This window comes from Gymnoscopelus microlampas, assembly GCF_963454915.1.
Source record: "Gymnoscopelus microlampas genome assembly, chromosome: 24".
Taxonomy (NCBI): Eukaryota; Metazoa; Chordata; class Actinopteri; order Myctophiformes; family Myctophidae; genus Gymnoscopelus; species Gymnoscopelus microlampas.
The window spans coordinates 1,541,629-1,561,681 of NC_139961.1; positions in this window are offsets into that span (position 1 = coordinate 1,541,629).

Consider the following 20,053-nt stretch of genomic DNA (forward strand, 5'->3'; position numbering starts at 1 on the left):
TATATTTATTTTATATATATTTATTATATCGTTAACACTTTTGTAAATTATTGTTGTTGACTGGTAGTGATTTTCAACCATAGTGTCTATCTACAGGCTATGGGATCTAGGGTGGCAGCCATTCACAGGAAGGTTATATTTCCATGGTAATGAGAGCTCCACCAATCAGAGACGTCCCTGCTACACTTTAGAATTGTGGGTATTGTAGTATTTTTCCATGACATCATAAATGTCATTATTTTACAACCAGAACACAGTAAGACTACATTGGACTGTTAACACATTATAGTTGATTCTCTGTGGAGAAAATTAATGACATTTTTACTTCTGGCTCCACATTGTTGAGTTCTATTATCTTTTCTTCATTATAGTTAGTTATTGTTTTATTGATGTTACACATACTGTAGAGACCTTACCTTACTAGCATTGTGCTTCTACCTGAGTGTAGAGACAAATAAATCATCTACAGTAGATTCTTGAAAATAGACGATCTGCAAGCTCACACCACGTCACAATGCATGGGCTTGTAGAGATAGATATTTGAGGACCACACATAGATATTTGGTGCAGAGGGAAAGATATTTGGTGTAGAGGAGGAAAGAAAGGAGCGGGCCAAGTACAGAGCCCTGGGGGACCCCGGTCGGTGAAGTATGTATACTGTAGGGTTTCAGTGATTAAAAGGATCCTGGCTAATAAGACTTATATGCCTTAATACATTAGAATTATACTCTATAACTAAAATTATAAATTAAAAACACCTTAAATATTGTATTTATTTTAGAAATAGTTCGTCTTTCACTCAATAGGGGCAATGTCGGTCACAAGTTGATGATGTCATGTGTCCATGTGTGGTCTAGCCCTATGGAATGTATGAAATGCATGTGTTAACTAAAACATTATAATACTAAGGTTAATATGATAATAGTATATTAATAGGTTAATATTTGTGTTGTTGTTTTGTTATATAGGGCAATTACAACGTATTAAGGCATAAGGCTTATTAGCCAGGGATCCTTTTAAATGTTTTTTTGTTCTCTGAAGGAGGTGTTCTCATACAAACACACTGCCATCTAGTGGCTGTTTTATGCTTCAAAAAGCTTCAGTCCTCTCAAAACAAACAGGCTAGAGAACAGAGTAAAGCAACTTGAGCCTGGTCTACAGGGATCAGGGATGCACATGTACCTGTCAAACAAACTACTTCAATAACGTGAGACACACACACAGGCACAACACCAGAGGGAGCTCCGCAATTATCTCATTCAATCCAAATTCGGCACAAACAAAGGGTTGCATTTTTTTCTACTGCTATAGAGACACACGGGCGGAAACGGAAGGCCTACAAATTCACGCCCACTTTTGAGATAGCGCCGCTACTCGAGGTCCGTTAGAACGACGAACTGCAGCTCTCAATGCATTCCCTATGAGAGGATATGAGAATTAGCCTACTTTTAAAATTATCCTGCATTAACTGGAGACGATATTGATTTAAATAAAAATATGTTTCCAAATGTATGGAGTGTCTTTGTCAACATATCTTCTTGTTTTCTTAATAGTTGATGTGTTTCACATTTAATTTGCCACTTTAACGAGTTACCCATAATGTTAACACAGCAGAGGGTAGACGGCAGACAGACAAGTTGTCGCATTTCAGTGACATCACTGTCTTTACGAGCGCCGAGCGCCGACCAGTGGTGTACACTGTAGAGGCAGGACAGGCGGTCGCCTGCCCAACTAAGATCTCGCCTCCCCTAAAAAAAAACAAATAACCCGAAAATGTGTCATTGCGTGCTTAATGTCCTCAACGTCACGCACCCAACAAGCTTTGAACTGAGCAGATTGGACCTTCTGTTCCAGAGATAATGACCAAAACATATTGAAAACGTCCACTTTCGCCAGTTTTCTGGGTATTGAAAACCTCAAGGGATGCGTCCGTGACGTATATACCATGCGACCACTTAAAGTCTAGATCTCCGATGCTAGCGGTTTTGACATACTGATGGAGTATATTATAGTATATTGTGGGTAGTATATCGAGATGACAGATATGGGACATTAAAAAGGACAAATCAAACAAATGGGACACTTTATTAGAACACCAAAAAAGTCGCTACAGCCTCAGTAGTTAACCAATGAAATGACGGTATTTTACAATGCCTCTCATAAAGATTGCATTGAGAGCTGCAGTTCATCGTTGTAACGGACCCCGAGTAGCAGCGCTGTCTCAAAAGTGGGCGTGAATTTGTAGGCCTTCCGTTTCCGCCCGTGTGTCTCTATGCCACCAACATGTCGTCACCTTGCTAAACTAATGGCCTAAGTCATTTTTTGAGGAAAATTATATATTTGCCTAAGTCAGCTCCTCATGACACTGACCACCTCTGGTAAAATGGCCCATCTCCTAATTGAAAAGGATCATGCTGTCCACTCTCCTTTTAGTGTAATGGCCTAACTCCCTAGTGTGACTTAGGCCAAAATAGGCATTTGTTTTGGCCTAAGTCACATGGTTTTGTGACTTAAGCCAAATTATTTACTGATTTAGGCCATTTTGTATTTTCTTTTGCTTTTTTTAATCCTATTTAAACCTATTTAAATCTCTTATGTTACATAACTGACAGACAGTGTTATTTCTATTTAAATAGTCATAATTTGTTCTAAACATTTTGGGTGAAATGATTAAGAAATATCATATAGTTCTGTTTTGGATCAGTTTTTTATTGTTCCTGAAAAACGTTTAAAAAATGACATAGGCCATTAGTTTAGCAAGGTGACGATGTGGAATGCCCTGCCAATAGACATCACAAAGTATGACTCATTACCCTCCTTCAAAACCGCCATAAAAGAGCAGCTGTCTGCAATTTGTAACTGGTCCTAGAAAAGTCTTCTAAGCTTAAAGGGATAGTTCACCCAAAAATAAATGTATTATATTTTATCAATTACGCACGTCACACCCCATGAAGCATTGAATTTGATGATAATAATAAAGATGATTATGTATCCGGTAGGAGACACAAAGGAGTCTCTTTGAGTCTCCTACCGGAAATACACTGGTCATCAAATTATTGCCTCAGGAATGCGACAAAAACCGAACCACAATGGAAACAAGGCCTTATACTGTAGGACGTTTAGCATCATTGTATAATCGTACCACTGTACTATTTGCAATTTGTTAATAAAGTATTCAATCAATCAATCATCAATCATCAATCAATCAATCAATCCATCAATCCATCAATCCATCAATCCATCAATCCATCAATCAATACATCAGTCAATCATTCAGTCAGTCAGTCATGTAATGTCACCAAAAGCACCCAAGAATATGACACTTTGATTTGTTGAAAACACACATTCCTGCTTCTGGTGACATTGTATAGTACGTATTTAATTATTTAAGGTACATTTTCCTTTGGATCTGTAAGTTTATGCAGTTCCAAATCTTCCAAAACGTGCTCCTTAAAAAGACAAACTCTGTTCCCCTTTTGTCAGATAAAAGATGTGAGCAGATGATAACTTTGTAAGTCCAAAACCTTTACTTTAAAAATAATAATAACCTGTGTTCCTATAGACGGGTTTCCTGTTAGTAAACATGAGAGGAATATGACCGCGCAGAGGAGGGGGAAGCCTATGGGTGCGTTTGGAAATTACGCACCGGAGCACACTCGCCTATTAGTTTGTATTGGCCAGTGCGCTCACTGCCGCTCAGGGCTGTATTTTCGAACGCGCCTTTCACCCGGGCATGCGCAGATTGCGCATTCTGCTCTGTGATGACGTCGCGCGGAAATCCGTCTATGGATCAAATGCAGTTATTAGTCACAAGCGCTTGCTAATACTTTTTATTGGTTAAATATTTATAAACCCCACAGTCACACTAAACAACTTCCAAGTAATTTAAAAAAAATAAATAAAGCAAAAATAACCGATCTAGAAGCTCACAGGGCGTCGCATCATGACACGTTTAGAGCTTGTAGATCTGCTATGTTTTGCTACTTTTGCGTGACACTATAGGTAATAGCAGTGGCGGACATTTTCTGGTTCCGTCGTTCCAGAACCCATTCATTTTTCCAATAGAGACATTGTAAATAGGATGCACAGCAAGCAGCCATATTGGAAATAAATTGGGCCTCCTCCTTACTAATGAAGGCTCTGTTCCATTCTGGTCAAACAGAGTCAGGGTGCCCACATTGTATCCATATGGCTTTTCTACTTGGCCTCTCACCTAGAATACACCTAACCACTGCTTGTTTTGTTAGGGTGGGATGGCTCAGGGTAGAGGACAGAGTAAAGCTACTTATTTTATTGGGCCTGGTCTTCAAGATTCTCCATAAAACAGGCACACCCCTGTACCTACCAGGGGTGTGCTTCTTCAACAACGTGAAAGACACACACTGGAACACAACACCAGAGGGCGCTCCGCTGATCTCACTCAATCCAGTTTCAGCACAGACATGGGGACACATTTTGTTCTACTGCTATGCCACCAAAATGTGGAACGCCCTTCCAACAACCATCAAAAAGTGTACCTCCTTACCCTAGAAAGAGCACCTGTCTGCCATTGGTCAATAGCCCGAGAAAAATCTTTAACCCCAGAAATAACCCCCCCCCCAACTGCTTTTTGTACATATACGTACGTTCATTGCTTCTAGCGTTAATGTCTTGTACATATTGTACATGATTGTATCTGTATGTCTTTAAATGTCTTGATGAATTGAACACCCAGGACCACAATGGAAACAAGCCCTACAATCATTGTTAAATTGTACCACTGTAATTTAGTTTACAAACTGTTAACAAAGTATTCAATCAAAATGGCTGTTGTGCATAGAGCCTACTATTGTTTCTGTGGTAGGCTATACAGTCCGGTGCTCCCTCTCCTGGCGGTGTGAGGTATTGCACAGATGAAGGGATGCAGTATCCTCCAGTGTACCAGGAGGCCTTTGGGTGAATTATGAGCATCATTTCCTGTTGTCACTCATTCTATTCATGTGAATGATTCATGTCAGTCAACAATCATGTGGGAACACAAGCTGACAGAAATCAGAAAAGGATCACATTAGTCTGTCTACTTACCCTACAACATCTCCCTCCACACATCTGGTTCATATTAATGATCAATGGCTCTTGACTGTTAGTGGGAGAGCTTAACAAGATAATCGAAACGAAGCGGATAAAAGCGCCACATTTTTTATGAGGCTTCTTTAGGACCTACTGATGGATTCTAGCCTAATACGTTTATCCATGGACTTGTCACTCTTCATGGAGACACAGCTGGATACAGGAGAGTCTGGTCTGTCCTGATGGACTGACCTTTACACAATAGAGACACAATGATGATGATGATGATGATGACAGTGATTTACAGTCATACAGGGGTGGTGAGCAATGTAGGCTATGGAAGGCTAAAGGTCCTTACACACCGGGGCGATTTTTTCGTGCGAATAATGCGTTTTTTTTAAAACCTTATAAAGTCAATGGCTCCGTACATGGAGCGAAAAAGCGAAAAAGCGAAGCGAAAAAGCGTCTTTTAATTATTCGGAACGAGTCCGAATTTTGCGTATATTCGCTATATTCGCCGGTGTGTAACAACCTTAAGCCTTCCCAAATGTACTGTTGCCTATTGTGCACATTATAGATTATATATATGATTATATATATATAGATGTCTGGATTGATGATTCTTGGTAAGCAAAGAAAAAAAGAAAATAAAACCCTTTGCCTATCACATCCTCATCGGGGCCACAAACCATTATTTCTGTAAACATCCACCAATCACATTTGCAGCAAGCAGTTCCTCCTTACAGCAAAACGAGGAACAGTTTCACCACTTTAATCCAATGTTATCTTTTTTTGAAAATAGCCGATCTATAAGCTACGTAATGTGTCCCATTACTACCTGTTTTGAGCTTGTAGATTTGCTATTTTTGAATCATTCTGATTAATCTTGAAACATTTTGAAAAATCTTCTTTCATGCGTGTCCCTGGCAAAAAAATAGATGGGGGTCCTGCAATAGCCTAGATATATTTTAGGTTACCTGACATGACAATGTTTGAGAACCATTACTTAGAGTTTTCACTGTGCACGCGTGCATGTGCGGACAGTGTGTGCGCACGCAAAAAGTTGCGGTTATTTCCCGGGTTTGTTACCTTTTTGGGGGGTTTTGTAACTTTAATGCGGTTAATTTGGTTAATTTGGTTAATTTGTTACCAAAAATGTACTTCATGAAGTGTAGATGTCAGAATTTCTTTCTTTTTTGTGATGAGTTTGTGATGGGTGTTCATCATTTCTCCTGGGTGCTTTAGCCCTGAGGCACCCACAGTATCGGCACCCTTGGTTGAAGCCCAAGCCCCCCCCCCCTCCAAGTAACCAACACTCATCCACATAGTATAACTAACATGTATGAATGAATAGGAGACAATAAGTGATATAAATAAAGAACAGTGATAGGAGGTGAGTTTTCACACTGACTGAAAGGAGGAGCTCATTACACAGCTTGACCACCAGGAGGAGAAAACATTCTGGATCAGTTGATGAAATTGGATTACATTGCATCATGGTTCTCACCTGTGAGTGGGTGTGTGCAGCCAGCCAATCAACCAATCACCACAAAGCACAGCTCTATATAAACTCTGTCATTAACGAGGGTGATTCACAAGCAGACTGTATGCATCACGCTGGTGTTGGGAACATCCAGACTCCCTTGTCGACATAACTGTGGTAAGACAAACAGGTTTATTATTGTTGATCAGTGGTGGAAAGTAACTAACTACATTTACTTATTAAGTACTGTACTTAAGTACAATTCTGTGGTATTTGTACTTTACTTGAGTATTTCCAATTATTTGACCTCTACTCCACTACATCTCAGATCCAAGTATTGTACTTTTACTACTTTTATTTGAAAACTTTAGTTACTTTGAAGATTTGGATGATTATCACAAAACATGCATTAACCACTTCAGCTCTATATATATATATATATATATATACATTTCGGCAATTTGAAAATAGCCGATCTACAAGCTCTCAATGCGTTGCATTTATTTGCATTTGAAAACTTGAAATGGGACATTCTACAGTACTTTTACTTTTGGTACTTTAAGTACATTGTGATGCCAATACTTTTTTACTTTTATACTCAAGTACGTTTTCAATTTTGGACTTTTACTTGCCTTCCATATTGCAGTATTGATACTTTTACTTAAGTAAAAAAAAAAAAAAAACGTTTTACACCACTGTTGTTGATGGTCCCAACTCCTACAGGATTGTACTGTAGTATTGAACTACATCTACTTAAGTACAATTATTTATTTATTTTTACTCCAGATGCATACTTTACATATGGAGTAAAATTTAAATTCTGAATATGGAAATGTTCTCCTTCTTCGGAAAATACACTCCTCTTCCCTAACGGTAGAGTTTTGAGAAGACAAATCACACACACAGCTGTAAGAGTCTGCATTTGAAGAAACGCATGAGAAACCACACACGAGAGTGACCCTACAACTGAAGTCTGTGGCAGAAACTTTATTCAAAGGGTACACCTTAAGTAATGACTCAGACTCACAGTCAAACAAGATGAACATGTATACAGTATTTATTGTATAGTATTATCTTGATGAATTGAATACATGGGGGACCACAATGGAAACAAGCCCTCAGGTTCTTTGTGTTATCCTTTTAGCATTATTGTATAACTTTACCTCTGTAGTTTGCACAACTGTTAATATAAGATTCGATCAAAAGTTGTGATAAAATTGTAACATGAATTTGTTTCTCCTTTGTTTAGTCGGCGAGTCCACAGCAGCCCTTCAAGCCACACCCACTGCAAACAAACTGTCTGAAGTAAGAGTGACTGATGCCCATGTTTACTCGTTTTTTTTGTTGCTATGATCATGTTGCAAAGTTACTTTACACCATGAAGTAATTCAGTACATTTTACTCAAGTACTGTACTCGAGTCCAATTTATTTAGATTTTCTTTCCTGGAGTATTTAAAAAAATGTTACTTCTACTCTACTAAATCTCAAATATTGTGCCTTTACTCTACTATTATTTGAAAACTCTAGTTACGTTTAGCGCTTTAGAATTAGAGCAGCGTGATCTTGCTGATGTTTGTTCTGCTCCTCCCTCCCGACTTCCTGCAGGGCGCTGAGCTCCGTCTCCAGTTCCTCCACTTGCCTCAGGCCCTCCTTGCTGTGTCCTGCTCATGGCTTCTTCGTGCAGGCACGCTGTTTTCATGTTATTGAATTTTGTAGAATTGTATATAGTAAATAACATGAAACTTGAATTTATTAAAGTTTTATAAGATTCAATTTTGTAGATTGTATATAGTAAACATGAGAAAATATTTTGTTAAAAAAAATAAAATAATAATCTTACAGAAATGAAGAGCTGGAGAGTGTTGTGAGGCAGAAAGAGGAGTTGGTTATTTGCCAGCAAAATCTTCAGGCCTCGCAGCACACTTTGAGAGAGACCGAGGGGAGACTCAATAGTTGTGAGGTGGAGGTGAGGCCCGGTTCAGGCCCCAGGCCCGGTTCAGACAGACCGAAACGTAACCGTGCCTCATTCATGGGAGCCATCATCTCCAACATCTACCAAACAACCATGAGACGGGTCATACACAGCGCCACATCTCCTCCCTACTGACTGGGGCAGTACAGGGCTGCATGGCTCTAATCCTGGATCCAATCCATCACACATCACATCTAACGCATCCAGAGACTCTGGGTTCATGTAGTTCCTCTGCCTATGATGAAAAGTCAAAAGTCATTTTGTCTGTGTCTGCATGCTGTAACATCTACTACTGGTTTCTCCCAATAAATCATGATGTATATCCTATTTTTGGCATACTTTTTTTTTATGATTCGACTAGAGATTGGTAGTCGGCTCAGACACCCCTCGACTAACTATTGGGCTACTAGAGGTCAGGCCTACTATGGAAACTTTAGTTACTTTGTATATTTCCGTGTCTCAAAAGTCAGGAAATGAAACAGATTGTGCTTTTGCAGCAAACATTTTCACTGCAACTTTGACAAATGAGTTTAATACCTGTTTTCATCACAAGCACCTCACAGCGCTATAGTGAAACTTGTGGCTTAGTGCAGTCAGTGGTTCTCAAACTTTTCATGCCAAGGACCCCCAAAATGACCGAAAATGTCACTTCAGTGCGTCTTTAAGTTCATTTTTAACTTTAATCATTGCCTTTATTATATTTATTTTATATATATTTATTATATCGTTAACACTTTTGTAAATTATTGTTGTTGACTGGTAGTGATTTTCAACCATAGTGTCTATCTACAGGCTATGGGATCTAGGGTGGCAGCCATTCACAGGAAGGTTATATTTCCATGGTAATGAGAGCTCCACCAATCAGAGACGTCCCTGCTACACTTTAGAATTGTGGGTATTGTAGTATTTTTCCATGACATCATAAATGTCATTATTTTACAACCAGAACACAGTAAGACTACATTGGACTGTTAACACATTATAGTTGATTCTCTGTGGAGAAAATTAATGACATTTTTACTTCTGGCTCCACATTGTTGAGTTCTATTATCTTTTCTTCATTATAGTTAGTTATTGTTTTATTGATGTTACACATACTGTAGAGACCTTACCTTACTAGCATTGTGCTTCTACCTGAGTGTAGAGACAAATAAATCATCTACAGTAGATTCTTGAAAATAGACGATCTGCAAGCTCACACCACGTCACAATGCATGGGCTTGTAGAGATAGATATTTGAGGACCACACATAGATATTTGGTGCAGAGGGAAAGATATTTGGTGTAGAGGAGGAAAGAAAGGAGCGGGCCAAGTACAGAGCCCTGGGGGACCCCGGTCGGTGAAGTATGTATACTGTAGGGTTTCAGTGATTAAAAGGATCCTGGCTAATAAGACTTATATGCCTTAATACATTAGAATTATACTCTATAACTAAAATTATAAATTAAAAACACCTTAAATATTGTATTTATTTTAGAAATAGTTCGTCTTTCACTCAATAGGGGCAATGTCGGTCACAAGTTGATGATGTCATGTGTCCATGTGTGGTCTAGCCCTATGGAATGTATGAAATGCATGTGTTAACTAAAACATTATAATACTAAGGTTAATATGATAATAGTATATTAATAGGTTAATATTTGTGTTGTTGTTTTGTTATATAGGGCAATTACAACGTATTAAGGCATAAGGCTTATTAGCCAGGGATCCTTTTAAATGTTTTTTTGTTCTCTGAAGGAGGTGTTCTCATACAAACACACTGCCATCTAGTGGCTGTTTTATGCTTCAAAAAGCTTCAGTCCTCTCAAAACAAACAGGCTAGAGAACAGAGTAAAGCAACTTGAGCCTGGTCTACAGGGATCAGGGATGCACATGTACCTGTCAAACAAACTACTTCAATAACGTGAGACACACACACAGGCACAACACCAGAGGGAGCTCCGCAATTATCTCATTCAATCCAAATTCGGCACAAACAAAGGGTTGCATTTTTTTCTACTGCTATAGAGACACACGGGCGGAAACGGAAGGCCTACAAATTCACGCCCACTTTTGAGATAGCGCCGCTACTCGAGGTCCGTTAGAACGACGAACTGCAGCTCTCAATGCATTCCCTATGAGAGGATATGAGAATTAGCCTACTTTTAAAATTATCCTGCATTAACTGGAGACGATATTGATTTAAATAAAAATATGTTTCCAAATGTATGGAGTGTCTTTGTCAACATATCTTCTTGTTTTCTTAATAGTTGATGTGTTTCACATTTAATTTGCCACTTTAACGAGTTACCCATAATGTTAACACAGCAGAGGGTAGACGGCAGACAGACAAGTTGTCGCATTTCAGTGACATCACTGTCTTTACGAGCGCCGAGCGCCGACCAGTGGTGTACACTGTAGAGGCAGGACAGGCGGTCGCCTGCCCAACTAAGATCTCGCCTCCCCTAAAAAAAAACAAATAACCCGAAAATGTGTCATTGCGTGCTTAATGTCCTCAACGTCACGCACCCAACAAGCTTTGAACTGAGCAGATTGGACCTTCTGTTCCAGAGATAATGACCAAAACATATTGAAAACGTCCACTTTCGCCAGTTTTCTGGGTATTGAAAACCTCAAGGGATGCGTCCGTGACGTATATACCATGCGACCACTTAAAGTCTAGATCTCCGATGCTAGCGGTTTTGACATACTGATGGAGTATATTATAGTATATTGTGGGTAGTATATCGAGATGACAGATATGGGACATTAAAAAGGACAAATCAAACAAATGGGACACTTTATTAGAACACCAAAAAAGTCGCTACAGCCTCAGTAGTTAACCAATGAAATGACGGTATTTTACAATGCCTCTCATAAAGATTGCATTGAGAGCTGCAGTTCATCGTTGTAACGGACCCCGAGTAGCAGCGCTGTCTCAAAAGTGGGCGTGAATTTGTAGGCCTTCCGTTTCCGCCCGTGTGTCTCTATGCCACCAACATGTCGTCACCTTGCTAAACTAATGGCCTAAGTCATTTTTTGAGGAAAATTATATATTTGCCTAAGTCAGCTCCTCATGACACTGACCACCTCTGGTAAAATGGCCCATCTCCTAATTGAAAAGGATCATGCTGTCCACTCTCCTTTTAGTGTAATGGCCTAACTCCCTAGTGTGACTTAGGCCAAAATAGGCATTTGTTTTGGCCTAAGTCACATGGTTTTGTGACTTAAGCCAAATTATTTACTGATTTAGGCCATTTTGTATTTTCTTTTGCTTTTTTTAATCCTATTTAAACCTATTTAAATCTCTTATGTTACATAACTGACAGACAGTGTTATTTCTATTTAAATAGTCATAATTTGTTCTAAACATTTTGGGTGAAATGATTAAGAAATATCATATAGTTCTGTTTTGGATCAGTTTTTTATTGTTCCTGAAAAACGTTTAAAAAATGACATAGGCCATTAGTTTAGCAAGGTGACGATGTGGAATGCCCTGCCAATAGACATCACAAAGTATGACTCATTACCCTCCTTCAAAACCGCCATAAAAGAGCAGCTGTCTGCAATTTGTAACTGGTCCTAGAAAAGTCTTCTAAGCTTAAAGGGATAGTTCACCCAAAAATAAATGTATTATATTTTATCAATTACGCACGTCACACCCCATGAAGCATTGAATTTGATGATAATAATAAAGATGATTATGTATCCGGTAGGAGACACAAAGGAGTCTCTTTGAGTCTCCTACCGGAAATACACTGGTCATCAAATTATTGCCTCAGAAATGCGACAAAAAACGAACCACAATGGAAACAAGGCCTTATACTGTAGGACGTTTAGCATCATTGTATAATCGTACCACTGTACTATTTGCAATTTGTTAATAAAGTATTCAATCAATCAATCATCAATCATCAATCAATCAATCAATCAATCCATCAATCCATCAATCCATCAATCCATCAATCCATCAATCCATCAATCCATCAATCAATACATCAGTCAATCATTCAGTCAGTCAGTCATGTAATGTCACCAAAAGCACCCAAGAATATGACACTTTGATTTGTTGAAAACACACATTCCTGCTTCTGGTGACATTGTATAGTACGTATTTAATTATTTAAGGTACATTTTCCTTTGGATCTGTAAGTTTATGCAGTTCCAAATCTTCCAAAACGTGCTCCTTAAAAAGACAAACTCTGTTCCCCTTTTGTCAGATAAAAGATGTGAGCAGATGATAACTTTGTAAGTCCAAAACCTTTACTTTAAAAATAATAATAACCTGTGTTCCTATAGACGGGTTTCCTGTTAGTAAACATGAGAGGAATATGACCGCGCAGAGGAGGGGGAAGCCTATGGGTGCGTTTGGAAATTACGCACCGGAGCACACTCGCCTATTAGTTTGTATTGGCCAGTGCGCTCACTGCCGCTCAGGGCTGTATTTTCGAACGCGCCTTTCACCCGGGCATGCGCAGATTGCGCATTCTGCTCTGTGATGACGTCGCGCGGAAATCCGTCTATGGATCAAATGCAGTTATTAGTCACAAGCGCTTGCTAATACTTTTTATTGGTTAAATATTTATAAACCCCACAGTCACACTAAACAACTTCCAAGTAATTTAAAAAAAATAAATAAAGCAAAAATAACCGATCTAGAAGCTCACAGCGCGTCGCATCATGACACGTTTAGAGCTTGTAGATCTGCTATGTTTTGCTACTTTTGCGTGACACTATAGGTAATAGCAGTGGCGGACATTTTCTGGTTCCGTCGTTCCAGAACCCATTCATTTTTCCAATAGAGACATTGTAAATAGGATGCACAGCAAGCAGCCATATTGGAAATAAATTGGGCCTCCTCCTTACTAATGAAGGCTCTGTTCCATTCTGGTCAAACAGAGTCAGGGTGCCCACATTGTATCCATATGGCTTTTCTACTTGGCCTCTCACCTAGAATACACCTAACCACTGCTTGTTTTGTTAGGGTGGGATGGCTCAGGGTAGAGGACAGAGTAAAGCTACTTATTTTATTGGGCCTGGTCTTCAAGATTCTCCATAAAACAGGCACACCCCTGTACCTACCAGGGGTGTGCTTCTTCAACAACGTGAAAGACACACACTGGAACACAACACCAGAGGGCGCTCCGCTGATCTCACTCAATCCAGTTTCAGCACAGACATGGGGACACATTTTGTTCTACTGCTATGCCACCAAAATGTGGAACGCCCTTCCAACAACCATCAAAAAGTGTACCTCCTTACCCTAGAAAGAGCACCTGTCTGCCATTGGTCAATAGCCCGAGAAAAATCTTTAACCCCAGAAATAACCCCCCCCCCCAACTGCTTTTTGTACATATACGTACGTTCATTGCTTCTAGCGTTAATGTCTTGTACATATTGTACATGATTGTATCTGTATGTCTTTAAATGTCTTGATGAATTGAACACCCAGGACCACAATGGAAACAAGCCCTACAATCATTGTTAAATTGTACCACTGTAATTTAGTTTACAAACTGTTAACAAAGTATTCAATCAAAATGGCTGTTGTGCATAGAGCCTACTATTGTTTCTGTGGTAGGCTATACAGTCCGGTGCTCCCTCTCCTGGCGGTGTGAGGTATTGCACAGATGAAGGGATGCAGTATCCTCCAGTGTACCAGGAGGCCTTTGGGTGAATTATGAGCATCATTTCCTGTTGTCACTCATTCTATTCATGTGAATGATTCATGTCAGTCAACAATCATGTGGGAACACAAGCTGACAGAAATCAGAAAAGGATCACATTAGTCTGTCTACTTACCCTACAACATCTCCCTCCACACATCTGGTTCATATTAATGATCAATGGCTCTTGACTGTTAGTGGGAGAGCTTAACAAGATAATCGAAACGAAGCGGATAAAAGCGCCACATTTTTTATGAGGCTTCTTTAGGACCTACTGATGGATTCTAGCCTAATACGTTTATCCATGGACTTGTCACTCTTCATGGAGACACAGCTGGATACAGGAGAGTCTGGTCTGTCCTGATGGACTGACCTTTACACAATAGAGACACAATGATGATGATGATGATGATGACAGTGATTTACAGTCATACAGGGGTGGTGAGCAATGTAGGCTATGGAAGGCTAAAGGTCCTTACACACCGGGGCGATTTTTTCGTGCGAATAATGCGTTTTTTTTAAAACCTTATAAAGTCAATGGCTCCGTACATGGAGCGAAAAAGCGAAAAAGCGAAGCGAAAAAGCGTCTTTTAATTATTCGGAACGAGTCCGAATTTTGCGTATATTCGCTATATTCGCCGGTGTGTAACAACCTTAAGCCTTCCCAAATGTACTGTTGCCTATTGTGCACATTATAGATTATATATATGATTATATATATATAGATGTCTGGATTGATGATTCTTGGTAAGCAAAGAAAAAAAGAAAATAAAACCCTTTGCCTATCACATCCTCATCGGGGCCACAAACCATTATTTCTGTAAACATCCACCAATCACATTTGCAGCAAGCAGTTCCTCCTTACAGCAAAACGAGGAACAGTTTCACCACTTTAATCCAATGTTATCTTTTTTTGAAAATAGCCGATCTATAAGCTACGTAATGTGTCCCATTACTACCTGTTTTGAGCTTGTAGATTTGCTATTTTTGAATCATTCTGATTAATCTTGAAACATTTTGAAAAATCTTCTTTCATGCGTGTCCCTGGCAAAAAAATAGATGGGGGTCCTGCAATAGCCTAGATATATTTTAGGTTACCTGACATGACAATGTTTGAGAACCATTACTTAGAGTTTTCACTGTGCACGCGTGCATGTGCGGACAGTGTGTGCGCACGCAAAAAGTTGCGGTTATTTCCCGGGTTTGTTACCTTTTTGGGGGGTTTTGTAACTTTAATGCGGTTAATTTGGTTAATTTGTTACCAAAAATGTACTTCATGAAGTGTAGATGTCAGAATTTCTTTCTTTTTTGTGATGAGTTTGTGATGGGTGTTCATCATTTCTCCTGGGTGCTTTAGCCCTGAGGCACCCACAGTATCGGCACCCTTGGTTGAAGCCCAAGCCCCCCCCCCCTCCAAGTAACCAACACTCATCCACATAGTATAACTAACATGTATGAATGAATAGGAGACAATAAGTGATATAAATAAAGAACAGTGATAGGAGGTGAGTTTTCACACTGACTGAAAGGAGGAGCTCATTACACAGCTTGACCACCAGGAGGAGAAAACATTCTGGATCAGTTGATGAAATTGGATTACATTGCATCATGGTTCTCACCTGTGAGTGGGTGTGTGCAGCCAGCCAATCAACCAATCACCACAAAGCACAGCTCTATATAAACTCTGTCATTAACGAGGGTGATTCACAAGCAGACTGTATGCATCACGCTGGTGTTGGGAACATCCAGACTCCCTTGTCGACATAACTGTGGTAAGACAAACAGGTTTATTATTGTTGATCAGTGGTGGAAAGTAACTAACTACATTTACTTATTAAGTACTGTACTTAAGTACAATTCTGTGGTATTTGTACTTTACTTGAGTATTTCCAATTATTTGACCTCTACTCCACTACATCTCAGATCCAAGTATTGTACTTTTACTACTTTTATTTGAAAACTTTAGTTACTTTGAAGATTTGGATGATTATCACAAAACATGCATTAACCACTTCAGCTCTATATATATATATATATATACATTTCGGCAATTTGAAAATAGCCGATCTACAAGCTCTCAATGCGTTGCATTTATTTGCATCTGAAAACTTGAAATGGGACATTCTACAGTACTTTTACTTTTGGTACTTTAAGTACATTGTGATGCCAATACTTTTTTACTTTTATACTCAAGTACGTTTTCAATTTTGGACTTTTACTTGCCTTCCATATTGCAGTATTGATACTTTTACTTAAGTAAAAAAAAAAAAAAAACGTTTTACACCACTGTTGTTGATGGTCCCAACTCCTACAGGATTGTACTGTAGTATTGAACTACATCTACTTAAGTACAATTATTTATTTATTTTTACTCCAGATGCATACTTTACATATGGAGTAAAATTTAAATTCTGAATATGGAAATGTTCTCCTTCTTCGGAAAATACACTCCTCTTCCCTAACGGTAGAGTTTTGAGAAGACAAATCACACACACAGCTGTAAGAGTCTGCATTTGAAGAAACGCATGAGAAACCACACAGGAGAGTGACCCTACAACTGAAGTCTGTGGCAGAAACTTTATTCAAAGGGTACACCTTAAGTAATGACTCAGACTCACAGTCAAACAAGATGAACATGTATACAGTATTTATTGTATAGTATTATCTTGATGAATTGAATACATGGGGGACCACAATGGAAACAAGCCCTCAGGTTCTTTGTGTTATCCTTTTAGCATTATTGTATAACTTTACCTCTGTAGTTTGCACAACTGTTAATATAAGATTCGATCAAAAGTTGTGATAAAATTGTAACATGAATTTGTTTCTCCTTTGTTTAGTCGGCGAGTCCACAGCAGCCCTTCAAGCCACACCCACTGCAAACAAACTGTCTGAAGTAAGAGTGACTGATGCCCATGTTTACTCGTTTTTTTTGTTGCTATGATCATGTTGCAAAGTTACTTTACACCATGAAGTAATTCAGTACATTTTACTCAAGTACTGTACTCGAGTCCAATTTATTTAGATTTTCTTTCCTGGAGTATTTAAAAAAATGTTACTTCTACTCTACTAAATCTCAAATATTGTGCCTTTACTCTACTATTATTTGAAAACTCTAGTTACGTTTAGCGCTTTAGAATTAGAGCAGCGTGATCTTGCTGATGTTTGTTCTGCTCCTCCCTCCCGACTTCCTGCAGGGCGCTGAGCTCCGTCTCCAGTTCCTCCACTTGCCTCAGGCCCTCCTTGCTGTGTCCTGCTCATGGCTTCTTCGTGCAGGCACGCTGTTTTCATGTTATTGAATTTTGTAGAATTGTATATAGTAAATAACATGAAACTTGAATTTATTAAAGTTTTATAAGATTCAATTTTGTAGATTGTATATAGTAAACATGAGAAAATATTTTGTTAAAAAAAAAATAATAATAATCTTACAGAAATGAAGAGCTGGAGAGTGTTGTGAGGCAGGCTCAATAGTTGTGAGGTGGAGGTGAGGCCCGGTTCAGGCCCCAGGCCCGGTTCAGACAGACCGAAACGTAACCGTGCCTCATTCATGGGAGCCATCATCTCCAACATCTACCAAACAACCATGAGACGGGTCATACACAGCGCCACATCTCCTCCCTACTGACTGGGGCAGTACAGGGCTGCATGGCTCTAATCCTGGATCCAATCCATCACACATCACATCTAACGCATCCAGAGACTCTGGGTTCATGTAGTTCCTCTGCCTATGATGAAAAGTCAAAAGTCATTTTGTCTGTGTCTGCATGCTGTAACATCTACTACTGGTTTCTCCCAATAAATCATGATGTATATCCTATTTTTGGCATACTTTTTTTTTATGATTCGACTAGAGATTGGTAGTCGGCTCAGACACCCCTCGACTAACTATTGGGCTACTAGAGGTCAGGCCTACTATGGAAACTTTAGTTACTTTGTATATTTCCGTGTCTCAAAAGTCAGGAAATGAAACAGATTGTGCTTTTGCAGCAAACATTTTCACTGCAACTTTGACAAATGAGTTTAATACCTGTTTTCATCACAAGCACCTCACAGCGCTATAGTGAAACTTGTGGCTTAGTGCAGTCAGTGGTTCTCAAACTTTTCATGCCAAGGACCCCCAAAATGACCGAAAATGTCACTTCAGTGCGTCTTTAAGTTCATTTTTAACTTTAATCATTGCCTTTATTATATTTATTTTATATATATTTATTATATCGTTAACACTTTTGTAAATTATTGTTGTTGACTGGTAGTGATTTTCAACCATAGTGTCTATCTACAGGCTATGGGATCTAGGGTGGCAGCCATTCACAGGAAGGTTATATTTCCATGGTAATGAGAGCTCCACCAATCAGAGACGTCCCTGCTACACTTTAGAATTGTGGGTATTGTAGTATTTTTCCATGACATCATAAATGTCATTATTTTACAACCAGAACACAGTAAGACTACATTGGACTGTTAACACATTATAGTTGATTCTCTGTGGAGAAAATTAATGACATTTTTACTTCTGGCTCCACATTGTTGAGTTCTATTATCTTTTCTTCATTATAGTTAGTTATTGTTTTATTGATGTTACACATACTGTAGAGACCTTACCTTACTAGCATTGTGCTTCTACCTGAGTGTAGAGACAAATAAATCATCTACAGTAGATTCTTGAAAATAGACGATCTGCAAGCTCACACCACGTCACAATGCATGGGCTTGTAGAGATAGATATTTGAGGACCACACATAGATATTTGGTGCAGAGGGAAAGATATTTGGTGTAGAGGAGGAAAGAAAGGAGCGGGCCAAGTACAGAGCCCTGGGGGACCCCGGTCGGTGAAGTATGTATACTGTAGGGTTTCAGTGATTAAAAGGATCCTGGCTAATAAGACTTATATGCCTTAATACATTAGAATTATACTCTATAACTAAAATTATAAATTAAAAACACCTTAAATATTGTATTTATTTTAGAAATAGTTCGTCTTTCACTCAATAGGGGCAATGTCGGTCACAAGTTGATGATGTCATGTGTCCATGTGTGGTCTAGCCCTATGGAATGTATGAAATGCATGTGTTAACTAAAACATTATAATACTAAGGTTAATATGATAATAGTATATTAATAGGTTAATATTTGTGTTGTTGTTTTGTTATATAGGGCAATTACAACGTATTAAGGCATAAGGCTTATTAGCCAGGGATCCTTTTAAATGTTTTTTTGTTCTCTGAAGGAGGTGTTCTCATACAAACACACTGCCATCTAGTGGCTGTTTTATGCTTCAAAAAGCTTCAGTCCTCTCAAAACAAACAGGCTAGAGAACAGAGTAAAGCAACTTGAGCCTGGTCTACAGGGATCAGGGATGCACATGTACCTGTCAAACAAACTACTTCAATAACGTGAGACACACACACAGGCACAACACCAGAGGGAGCTCCGCAATTATCTCATTCAATCCAAATTCGGCACAAACAAAGGGTTGCATTTTTTTCTACTGCTATAGAGACACACGGGCGGAAACGGAAGGCCTACAAATTCACGCCCACTTTTGAGATAGCGCCGCTACTCGAGGTCCGTTAGAACGACGAACTGCAGCTCTCAATGCATTCCCTATGAGAGGATATGAGAATTAGCCTACTTTTAAAATTATCCTGCATTAACTGGAGACGATATTGATTTAAATAAAAATATGTTTCCAAATGTATGGAGTGTCTTTGTCAACATATCTTCTTGTTTTCTTAATAGTTGATGTGTTTCACATTTAATTTGCCACTTTAACGAGTTACCCATAATGTTAACACAGCAGAGGGTAGACGGCAGACAGACAAGTTGTCGCATTTCAGTGACATCACTGTCTTTACGAGCGCCGAGCGCCGACCAGTGGTGTACACTGTAGAGGCAGGACA